The sequence below is a fragment of the Helianthus annuus genome, chromosome 14 (assembly GCF_002127325.2).
Source record: "Helianthus annuus cultivar XRQ/B chromosome 14, HanXRQr2.0-SUNRISE, whole genome shotgun sequence".
Taxonomy (NCBI): Eukaryota; Viridiplantae; Streptophyta; class Magnoliopsida; order Asterales; family Asteraceae; genus Helianthus; species Helianthus annuus.
The window spans coordinates 2,766,694-2,779,169 of NC_035446.2; positions in this window are offsets into that span (position 1 = coordinate 2,766,694).

Below are 12,476 nucleotides of genomic sequence, written 5' to 3' on the forward strand. Positions count from 1 at the left end.
TGAAATGATCACTTTCCATTTCAGAGATGGCACCACGAACGCCAGGAGGAGCAAAGTGAGCTAGCACATTAGCACAAATAGTAGGATCTTTAAAACTATCACCAACCTTCATAGTCCAATCAGGAACATAAACCTCATCTTCGTTCAACCCTTTAACGTCTCTGCTTGATGAACCCTGAACAGGAGTTGCCATATCCTTCTTAGCTGAAGCCTTCTTCTTGCCATCAACAACCAACTTCTTCTCCTTCTCAACATCAACATCTTGACCCTCAGAAGCCTCAATATCATCACTTAATTCCACCGGATCAGAAGAGGTGGATTGAGGTGCACTCCTTAACAAACGACGAGTAGAACGGCGGGTTGAAGCCTTGGGAGCAGCAGGTTTAGTAAAACCCTTGACGTTGGAAACACTAACATAGCCAGCATCTTCAAACCTCTGTTCTACACCCCTAGCAACAGCATCATCCCCTTCAGCGGCTTGAACATCCGTGAAAACAACTTTAGATGTATCATCGCTCTTGATAAAGTCCAAAGCAGACATGACTGCAAAATATTTAAAAAAAAAAATAGGTCACAAAATAAAGAAATCCCAAAAAGGCAAAACAAAGAAAAAGCATACCTTGGCCATTCCTCACAAGAACCGTATCCCGATTAGCCTTATCCCACAATTTGCTAACACCTAACAGAACAAACAAATGTTCGGGAAAAGGGCGAACCCTTGAAGGGCACTCTCGGTTGGCTTTAAGAAAAACCTCATTCAAATCCGATTCGGAAGGTTCCGATTCATTGAGAACGGCATTCGGGTGCCTCCACACCATTTTGAAGGGGATAATAGAATCAGAGACCCAGAAAAAATGATCCTTCCAAGTACCAAGTGTGGTAACCATGGAAGGGATTAAGCAGGTATCAACTTTGGATGTCTCAAAGGTGAACCAATCACCTTTTTTTGCCAAACGAAAAAACCGACAAAATAACAACAATGAAGGGTCTTAACCACAGGTACGACATAAAACCTCAAAGTTTAAAACACTAGCCATGCCCTTCGGATGAATTTGACCAAAGGAAACCCGATAGTACTCCAAAACATTCAATACAAAAAGTGAAAAAGAATGAAGAAGGTTGGAAAATTCAAAGTGCCGACAGTACAAAGCAATCGAACTAGGTGGGACCTTGATCAACAGATTTATCACAGCCTGGTGCAACCGGTTTAAACTTAAGTCCAATGCCCCAATCCATACAAAAATTCTCCACTTCCTCTTGGGTTAGGCGTGAAAAACTAACGGAAAGATCTTTCCGTGCACCCATGATCAAAAGTAAAGAACAAGTAAAACATACAAGGAAATCGGAACTAACCTAGAAAACGAAAAGGGGAATATGGAAGAAACTTGAGAGAAAATGAAGAAAGATTGTTGGTTGTTGTTGATGCAACAAATAGAAGACCGATGGTAGTAGCTGGGCTGGTTAGGCAAAAGGGTTGAAGGGTTTGATTTTGCCTAACGCGGGTCGTGGGGTCCCCCTACGTTTGCTAGACGTGGAGAGAGGTTCACTAGCTTAATTTTGTTGTTTGCTCGAGATCCTCCACTAAAATTTGTTCAGTTTCGGATGTGGGGGCAAAGAGAATGTGTGTGTTGAATGTGATAGAGAGTGACTTGCATGGAACAAGTACTCGAGAGTTATGATCAGAATGTTTTTTGCACTAAATGAAGTTACATATATATAGAGAAGGTTATCTCCCAAAGAAGAAACCATTGACTAGTGAAACTTGTCTGTAGTGGGGGACTTACCCTTTTGAGGGTTGAAGCCTTTGACCTGTGGGTAAAAGACTGCATTCTGTGGACTCGTCTTACTTTTGCGGCTAGGAGAGTTGGTGAAGCAATCAGAGATGTGACCATTTACTGTTCATGTATTTCTTTATCCTAGCTCCAGGGTTTTTAACCTTTGAATCTTTCAACCTTTTAAGCATTCATGTGTCTTAATAAATTTACTTGGTCTTGGGCTACCCCCGGCATCAGCCCCTCAAGTCAGAGGTTTTTGGGAAGTGAGCTCAAAGACTTCTGACTTTTGCACATTTATTTGTATTGCTTAAAGGCTTGAAGGCTTGAGAACAGTTGAGAATTTTTGAAATTTGAATTTTGACAAGACAGTTGATATGACTAACGACGGTTTTTACAGAGGGCAGGTTAATTAACTGCTATGTAATCATAACCTCTATTGGTTTTTATTTTTCATTTATTGTACAAGGCAACCAACAATATTTCTTCATTTTCTCTCAAGTTTCTTCCATATTCCCCTTTCCGTTTTCCAGGGTAGTTCCGATTTCCTTGTGTGTTTTACTTGTTCTTTACTTTTGATCATGGGTGCACCGAAAGATCTTTCCGTTAGTTTTTCACGCCTCACCCAAGAAGAAGTGGAGAATTTTTGTATGGATTGGGGCATTGGCCTTATGTTTAATCCGGTTGCACCGGGCTGTGATAAATATGTTGTTCAATGTCCCCCTGGTACGATTGCTTTGTATTGTCGGCAGTTTGAATTTTCCAAACTTCGTCATCCTTTTTCACTTTTTTTATTAACTATTTTAGAGTATTATCGGGTTTCTTTTGGTCAAATTCATCCGAAGGGCATGGCTAGGGTTTCACACTTTGAGGTTTTATGCCATGCCTGGTTATGACCCTTCATTGTTTTTATTCCGTCGGTTTTTTCATTTGGCAATAAACAGTGATTGGTTCACCTTTGAGACATCCAAAGTTGATACCTGCTTAATCTCTTCCATGGTTACCACACTTGGTAGTTGGAAGGATCGTTTTTTCTGGGTCTCTGATTCTATTATCCCCTTCAAAATGGTGTGGAGGCACCCGTATGCCGTTCTCAATGAACCGGAACCTTCCGAATCTGATTTGAATAAAGTTTTCCTTAAAGCCATCCGAGAGTGCCCTTCAAGGGTTTGCCCTTTTCCCGAACATTTCTTGGTTCTGTTAGGTGTTAGCAAATTGTGGGATAGGACTAATCGGGATCTGGTTCTTATGAGGAATGGCCAGGGTATGCTTTTTCTTTGCTTTGCCTTTCTGGGATTTCTTTATTTCGTGAATTATTTGTTTTTGTTTTAAAATAATTTGCAGTCATGTCTGCTTTGGACTTTATCAAGAACGATGATACATCTGACGTTGTTTTCACAGATGTTCAAGCCTCTGAAGGGGATGATGCTATTGCTAGGGGTGTAGAACAGAGGTTTAAAGATGCTGGTTATGTTACTGTTTCCAACGTCAAGGGTTTTACTAAACCTGCTGCTCCCAAGGCTTCAACCCACCGTTCTACTCATCGTTTGTTAAGGAGTGCACCTCAATCCACCTCTTCTGATTCGGTGGAATTAAGTGATGATATTTGTAACACCTCGAAATTTTGTGTCCAATAAATAAATGACACGTGTCGCATACGACAAAAATGATATAAACCCGGAATTTATTTAAGATATGCGGTAGGATTTTCGAATATGTCGACATGTTAATTTTATACCTCTGAGCGACTTCCTCATTATAAATCCCGAGACCCTAAGCAAAATTTATAAGCGTCTAATATATCTTAATCTGGTAATTACTAATAATCAAAAGTGTCCAAGTTGCTAATATTGGATCTTAAAGAAATAATACAATACAAATGATTAATTATAAGCCCATCCTTGTGCAAACCCATGATGCATTATGATACTGACCAAGCATGGGTTAAGAAGGGCCTCATACTGACTTGTTCCAAACACAAAAATTAATTATTGCAAGTTGACCATTCAATGCTTGAAAGGTTAATTTTTTTGCCTCTGTTAAGCGCTTACGGACCGTAAGGGTCCTGCCTTACGGACCGTAAGGGGGTGAAAGGGTAAACTTGTTTCCGCCACAGGCTTACGGACCGCAAGGGCTATGCCATACGGTTCGTAAGCGACGCCCAGCGACAGAAAGTTGGCTGTTGGCTGTTATAAACGGTAAATCATTAATGTAAAGATTTTCCAGAGATATGGGCGACCCCTAATCACTCCCTAACACTAAGGGACAGTTGTTGATCATCAAGGAACCCTTGTAGGCCTTGTTGTGATGATCTTATGGGTCTTCATTGCCTATAAAAGGCCACATTGTTGCAACAAGTTCCTCACGCCTTATATTTGCCTTCTTGATCACATCTGGAGCTCAAGAACACTCTCAACTCTTCTCTTATCTTGCATAGGACTTCAGTAAGTTGTTCAACCCTTTGTGGTTTAGTTTTTGCTTAGTTCTAGCTTAAAAGTCAATCCGTCGTAACTAACGGTTGACTTAACGGTTAATCACAAATGGTCCAGTGATTAACCGAATCAAAGGTAGTTATATGTTGGTATTCATGTGGGCATTAAACCCTTAAAAGGGCACCCTCTGATTCCCACTTTAACTAGTTCAAATGACGAGTCAAACTTGCTTAGAAAAAGTCAACAGAAAGCTATTTTGCGATTTTACGCATAATCTGTAATGTAGATGGTGTGTAACCTGTTTAAGCACTCATAAAACATGATAATAAGTATAATTAACTAGTCTAAGCTTTTTTGATCCGACCGTTTGCTATTTTGACCCGGTTCGGAACCGAAAGTCACAAAACTTTGACTTTTGCTTTGACTTCAGTTCTGACCCGTTAAAGTATGATTTAGATATGCCTTAGGACTCTCTTAGGACCAGGTTACATGTTGGTATAACCCTCTGTGACCGGTTCGTTGTTTATCCGAGTCTTTTACACCTTTCCGTTAAATGCTTAAAAGTTGACCGTAACGCCCTTTCTAAATTAAAACGAGAATTTCGGACATGTGAAAGGACCATAACCTTGGTTACTGATTTCTAAGCATGTCCCTAAAATTTCACGACAATCCGAGGTCTAGAATAGGAGTTATGCTAAATAGCGTAATTACGGAAACTTTAGTAATTAAATGGCGCAATTAGCATAACGCCTATCAAAACCCAGATTTCGACACCAAACCTTTTACCCACTGATGTAAAATAATATTTTAGGATTTTTAAAGATTTTTAATTATTTTTAACCTGCTCATAACCTGCGGTTATGGCATTGGTTCGGTAAATACCGAATATACCCTTTTCGGCCATAACTTGAGTTCTACAAGGTCTTTTGACCCGATTCCAGTTGCTACTGATTTTAAATAATAAATAAAGTATTTTGGACTTTATAAACTGTTCGGGAAACTCAGATTTCCTGTAGAACTCAGAAACCTCTTTATAAATCTTTACAATGCCCGAAATACCCCTACGGGGCATAATATGAACTTAAACTCATTACGGGCATTATGGAAGGTATCCTACTGATACCACAACCTCTTTAAAGCATACTGACTTAGGAAACCTGTGTAGGACTCTTACGGTTACCCGTTACGCCTTTTGCGCGCACGGTTCGGCTTATGTAACTAGTTTAGATAAACTAGCCGAAACGGGTCAAACCATATTGTTTTGACCTCAAAATCCAGAGTGTGGTTACTATGCCCATATAAAACAAGTCTTCAAACTTGTTGGGCCCAAATCACATTCCATTCCCGGTTTTCGCCTTTCACGCGATTAAACCGTAACTATCCTTTGAAACTGACCGGTCTAAGCTACGGCTAAATTAAAGACCCGTTAGGATTCTAATAGGTTATTTTAAACCTCAGTTGCAACACCTCGAAAATTTACGTCCAATGATGCATTGACACGTGTCATAGACTTTGCATAGGCGAAAACAAACTTTAGAGGGACTAAAGTTGACAAAAGGTGAAAACTATGGAACGTAAGGGTCCAAAGTGTCAACAATGGATAAATAGACTCTATAATAACCCTACATGGTGTTAATAACCCTAAACGGATAGATCATGGATCATACGAAGCGGAAAATGCACGAAAGTGAGGAATTACAAACTACAGGGGCCAAAAGTGTCAACATGTTGAATTTATACCTCTGAGTCATCTTTTGGCAGACCCGAAGCTTTGTAATGCTAAAATATACTCACTAGAATATGTGGTAAAAATTTCATGAAGTTTCGTTATCGTATGAGAAAGTTATGGCCAAAACCGTACTTGAGGGGGTTAAAAGCGTCAACGTCGAATTTCATGACTTTTCGGGTGAGCGCAAAGTTAACCGAGGACATTACCATGTCGGTAAATGTCCCAAGGTTCTTAAAAACCAGATTTGAGGGTTTACGAGTCAAGATAAATGGCCAGATTCTCGTTTACAAAGTGCAGGGACCAAAACAGAAACAATTGAGCAAGGTTTGGAAGCTGCAGACCCCAGGCGCCCGCCTGAGGCCTTACGCGGGCCGCGACCCAGCGCCCAGATACAGAAACTCGCGACCAGCTGCTGTTGGGTCCGAATTTTGAGTGCATAACAGCTATTTCCACCTCCAAGACTCACCAATCATATTACATGCAAGTATGGACACCTGTGAGCTTCCTATAACACCTGAATTCCCCATTTAATCTGATCAAAGCTTCACATTTTGAGGGTCTTGAGTAGTAAACAAGAACACAAGCAACTTCAAGAATTCACAAGGCTTCTCCAGGGACATTCTGATCGGCAAGGCTACTTCCTAGTGCTATCTAAGCTTCATTAGGACCTTTGTAAGCATTCATATCATTATCTAATTCGTTCTAGCTTTGATTATTAGCCAAAAGTCAATCCGTTGTTCATATAGTTTGACTTTTCAATTAAACGAATTTGGCTCTGTCATTTCTCAAATTGAAACCACTTATAAGTTGGTATTTATGTGGGAAACAAACCCTCAAAAGGGTATTCTCTGATTCCCACTCTAAGCATGCTATTTGTCGAGTCAAAGATGTTCATAAAAAGTCAACGGGAAGTGTTTTTGCGAAATATAGCATAAATGGTAATGTAGATGACATGCAATCAGTTTGATCATCAAAAATAACTTTATAATGAATATAAGAATGTGTTTTATCATAATCAACTCGACAATCTTTGGTATAAACTCGGATCGGAACCGAAAGTCCTATAAAACGACTTTTTCGTTGACTCTCGATTCGGATCCGTGCATGCATGTTTGAGATCTGTATTATAGTTTATTTTTGACCATTTTTATTTAAGTTTAACTCTCTGGAATTTTTACAACTTGAGTCTATGCTTAACCGATTCATATGCATGTTTCCGATTATGCTTAAAAGTTGACTATTTTGCCCTTTTTGATATAAAACGTGATTTTTGGAAAAGTGAAAGAGTAGAAATCTTTATTTATAATTTATAAACTTGCACCGAAAATTTGAGATCAGTTGGAGGTCCAGATTTTGAGTTATGGCCGGTATCGTAAAACTATAGCTTTATGTTAAAGAAACGGCGCGTTTAGCGTATAACCTATTTAAGGCCACTTTTTGATATAAAACTTTTTACCCACTGATGTTATATAATATTTTTGGATTTTTGATGATTTTTATTTAATTTTTGGCTGATCGTATCATAGGTCGCTAGGTTGATTCGGTTAAATGCCGGTTTTGACCGTTTAAGCCATAAAATGAGTTTTATACATCCTTTTGACCCCAAACCTTTTTCTACTGATTTTATTTGTTAAATAAATTATTTTGAGCATTCTGGAAATATAAAAATCTCAGCTTTCTTTTAAAAACCCGGAAACGGCTCTAAATCGCATTTTTAGCGTTTTTAGCGCATAGTAAGCGTTATACTCATATTAAACACATAAGATTCATACCCACTGATATATTTAGCATATTTTCATATAATAACAGTAAGTATAAGATTTTGAACTCAGATTTCCAGTTTTGACATTTTTAGCCCTTGTGAAATTACTAAAATACCCCTACGGTGCATAGTTTGATTTTAAATGATAAGTTATGTATATGGGTCATACCCTACTGTTATAATATGACAAATTAAGTATATTTACTGTATAAATCAGACCCGAAACTCAGATTTCCAATTTAACTCTTTTATAATCTTTTAAATGACCAAAATGCCCTTATGAGGCGTAAATTGAGTTTAAATTCATCCGGGGCATAATAGAACATAACTTGCTGATATTATATCATGTTTAAAGCATATTACCTCAGGGAACTTGCATATGACTCTTTTGACTTCCCGTAACGCCCTTTTAGCGTTCGGTTCGGTTTATGTAACTAGTTTGCATAAATTGGCCGAAACGGGTCAAACGTTATCATTTTTGTTTCAAAATCCAGAATGTATTTAGTATGCCCATATTATACAAGTATTCAAACTTGTCGGGTCTAAATCACATTCTATCCGGTCTTCGCTTAATCGTGCGCTTGAACCGTATCGTCCTTAAAACTAACCGGTCAAGCTTAGGCTTAAATAAAAGACCCGTTAGGAATCTAATAGGTTATTATAAACCTTTTTTCCAGAATAGGAGGCCCAGTAAAAGCTACCCTCACTTGCCAATTGTGAATCATACTTACTCAGGTAAATACATTTTAACTTATTTTCCCTATACGGGCTTGGGGTACGGTATATAGAATACCGCTTGATCGAGCGTACCAATCTTGCACCTTGGGTGTTTAATTGAATAATTGGATCGGCTCGTTTAAACAGTCTTGTTTTACTTAAAGCCTTTGGGGGGTTAATGACCATGTCCCGGATATCCTTGGCATTATCTTACGAGATGGCCACGACCAGAGCACGGGGTGTAGGCGTACACCCGTCGTGTATAACTCTTTAATGTGGTGTGTCTATTAATCTTTAACCCGGACAAGATCCCGGGCTACTGAACGCACGAGTAACATGTAATTCGTTCACAAGTTTATATTGCATAATTATCCCAAGTTATAAAAATATTTTATGCCATGTGCATTTAAATCAATTTTCAATCATTTTCAAAATGAGTCAGTTAATTTGTATTTACCAGTGTAAACTGACGTATTTTCCCAAAAGGTTAAGTGCAGGTACTACACGTACTAGGCTGGTTGTTTCCTAGAGCGTCCACAATAGTCTCGCAAGCTCGGACGACAATAAAACTGTTGAACAATTATCTTATTTTATTTGATCCGCCTGTGGATCCGTTTCAACTACTCGTGATATTTTATATTACATTTATTTAAAGTTGAAATGAATCTATTTCTGCTTCCGCTGTGTATTATTATATTGTGTTGTTTGTCTATGACGATGCCAACTACGTCACCATACCCCACACCGGGCCCACCGGTGACACGTGGAGATCGGGGTGTGACAGGTTGGTATCAGAGCCAACTCTGAGTGAATTAAACACTAGCCTTCTGTGTTTAATCTCAGTTACACAATTGCACATTCCTTGATTTCGAGTCTAGACAAGGAACTTAGGAAATGTTCAAATTTCTTTTATTTTTCTAACTTTGTCTTATATATTTTGTTGTGCCACTCGTTTGATTTTTTTGACAGGTTCAAGATGCCGCCACGTGAACGAGGAAGGGGACGAGGAGCATTCGCCACCTCTCATGACCATGAGGCAGGGCCTTCGCATAGGCGAACCCCATCAGCATCCCATAACGCGGATGCCCGTAACCTTTGGAGATCGTTCGTTGAACCCGCCAGGCACTCACTGAGTACCTCACCTTCCCTACCACACTCTTTTGGGCCTCATTCTGAAAATGAGCCCCACAACTCCCACCAATCCTACATTCCTCTTCACCAGTCACCTTTTGATTACCCAGCACCTGTCTATCAGGGCCTGTACAACCCTGATGATTACTTGGGAGAACCAGTGGGTCATAACCCACTTGGACCTGAAGACCACTTTCCGGGTGGCAACGAGATGGAGGTCGATGAGGATACCGATCCTTCCATGCCACCGTCCGGTACACCGAACCACCCCATTGAGATTTCAGATGGGTCACCGTTCAGGGGATCACCTTACAACGGTCTCGACAGTTACGAGGAGAGATTCAAGCAGCACGACTGGGTTTTTACCCCTAGCTACCATAACTCCCCCATGCACCAGTCCTACCACAACTCTCCCGTGCACTCCCAGCATCACTCCCAGCAGCAGCTTCAGCAGCAGCCTCAGCAGCAGGATCCTTCAGAGGGTTTCTGGCGCGACGTAGTCACTCCGCCGCCGCCACCACCTCCGGTTTTGCCTCCTCCGCCTCAGAGGCGAAGGAGGAACACCCGTATGTCTACGCGAGGAGGGATACACATTGGCACCCCTCGACATTCAGGTAGCAGCCGCTACTCGCCGCTCCACGAGGAGTCAGAGATGGGAGAATCTCAGCATCCCGTCTCAGAGGTTACTTCTGCGCCTATTGCGCCACTGCCACCGCAGAACTTTGGAGAGCCAATCCCTGCGTATGCTAGCGCAGCACAGTTCAACCCTTTCGAGCCGACTTTTCCTCCAGGTTATGACTATACAGGGGATCCCTACTGGATAGCTTCAGGCTACAACCCTCTCAATCAGGAGAGTGCTTTTGGAGGTCCCTGGGCTACGGGACAATCAGCTTTTGGATACCCACCGCATGGATACCAGCAGCTGCAGCCTCCTCAACCACCGCAGTATCAGCCACCGCCGCCGGCGCCAATGATGTCGCCACCGCAAGTCCAAGAAATCCTGCAAGGGATAAACGACGTGCGACGTGAGTTGCGACAGGAAATGAGGGAAGATCGCTGACACAACCGCGGAATGTTTAAGAAGATGGTTGACTTGATCAAGGGTAAGGGTAAGAAGGATTATTAAATCCTTTGTTTGATAGCTCATTTACTCATGTCCCTGCGAGGACATCTATTCCTGTACTCTACCCCTGCGTGGGTATATTTCTCTTGTTCTACCCCTGCGTGGGTATGTTGTTTCTGTTTAACCCCTGCGTGGGTTTGTTTTGCTTGTTTGTTGTTTGTTATTTGGTTTAGCCCCTGCGTGGGCATGTTATTCAAGTAAAAGTCCCGTTTAGGGAAAGTTGTACTAGACTATTTTTATTTAAAATGGTTAATTTAAGTTTTTCATTTTATCTATATGCATGAATATAATATACAAATAAATGAAAAATATTAATTATTATTTTGATTGACCATTTTAATAAGAATCTTAAGAAGGTAAAACCTAGCTTGAATGTCTTATTAAAAGGCCTGGCCAATATGGTAAAACCTGGTTAAAAAGATTCAAATCTCTGTTAACATCTGTAAACATGTTAATATTCTTGGCCAAGCGTGATCTGTAAAATCACACAAGCCACCCTTTTGATAAATTATCCACATATTATATCTGTATACGAGTCTGATAATGACTTGATGCCTACGGGTTATGACTATGTCATATAAAACGAAAAGGCAGTTGTGGTTTATAACTCCCTGCCAAGCAAATGATTATTTGTTTAATTATACAAATTTTAATCCTATAAAAATCTAAATTTAAAATTTAGAAATTTGTCCAAGTGACTAGGCCTATTGTGCCAATATATATATTTCATTCCATGATAAATGCTGTTAAAAGTGCTGAATGAAATTAAATAAATTAACTATTATGGCTATTACTACTATGGTTAATAAATCGTCAAAGAACGATAATACTGTTAGGTTTCTAAATAGACCTCGTCTTTACTTTATTGTAGCTCTTAAAGCTACATGGCAAAATCGGAAGAAACCAACAGTCGTTCTGAGGAACACCCTGATAACACTAAGATTCATGTAACTGGTGCGGAACTACAAGCACTGGTAGAAAATGCTGTTGCAAAGGCCATGGATAGGCAATTCAGGGAATCGAGCGGGACTCGAAGTAGGACCCGAACCGTATCGCACGTCAAGCCCAAGACTCATTCGGAGGCTCATAGCAAGCCGCCCTCTAAGAATGATGTATCAAAGAAAGATGAGCCAAAGAAGAATGATGAGGATAATCACTCCTCCAACCACAGCAGTATCCCGAAACAGGAGATCAAGCAGAAGCATGATACGCACAGTAAGTCATGTACGTACAAATATTTCGTCTCATGCAAACCCAGAGATTTCACTGGGGAAAAAGGAGCAGTCGACTGCATGACGTGGTTAGATGAGATAGATTCGGTTGTTGATATCAGCGGGTGTGCTGATAGGGACGTAGTGAAGTACGTGTCCCAGTCGTTTAAAGGAGATACGCTAGCATGGTGGAAATCTCTCCTACAAGCTGCCGGTAAGGCCACACTGTACGGTATGACATGGGATCAGTTTGTAGCTCTGATCAAAGAAAATTTCTGCCCGCAACATGAGGTCGAAAGGATTGAGTCGGATTTCGTATCCCTATTGATGAAGAACCTCGACTGTCAGGCATATCTCACCACCTTCAATACCTTATCTCGATTAGTGCCATATTTGGTAACCCCTGAGCCAAGAAGGATCGCCCGTTTTATTGGGGGTTTGGCACCAGAGATCAAAGCGAGCGTTAAGGCATCAAGGCCTACGACGTTCAGATCAGTAGCTGATCTATCTCTCTCACTCACTCAGGATGTAGTCAGGCTGAGAGCCCTTAAGAGCTCGGAGGAAAACAAGAGGAAACGTGAGGATGATACCTCACGGAG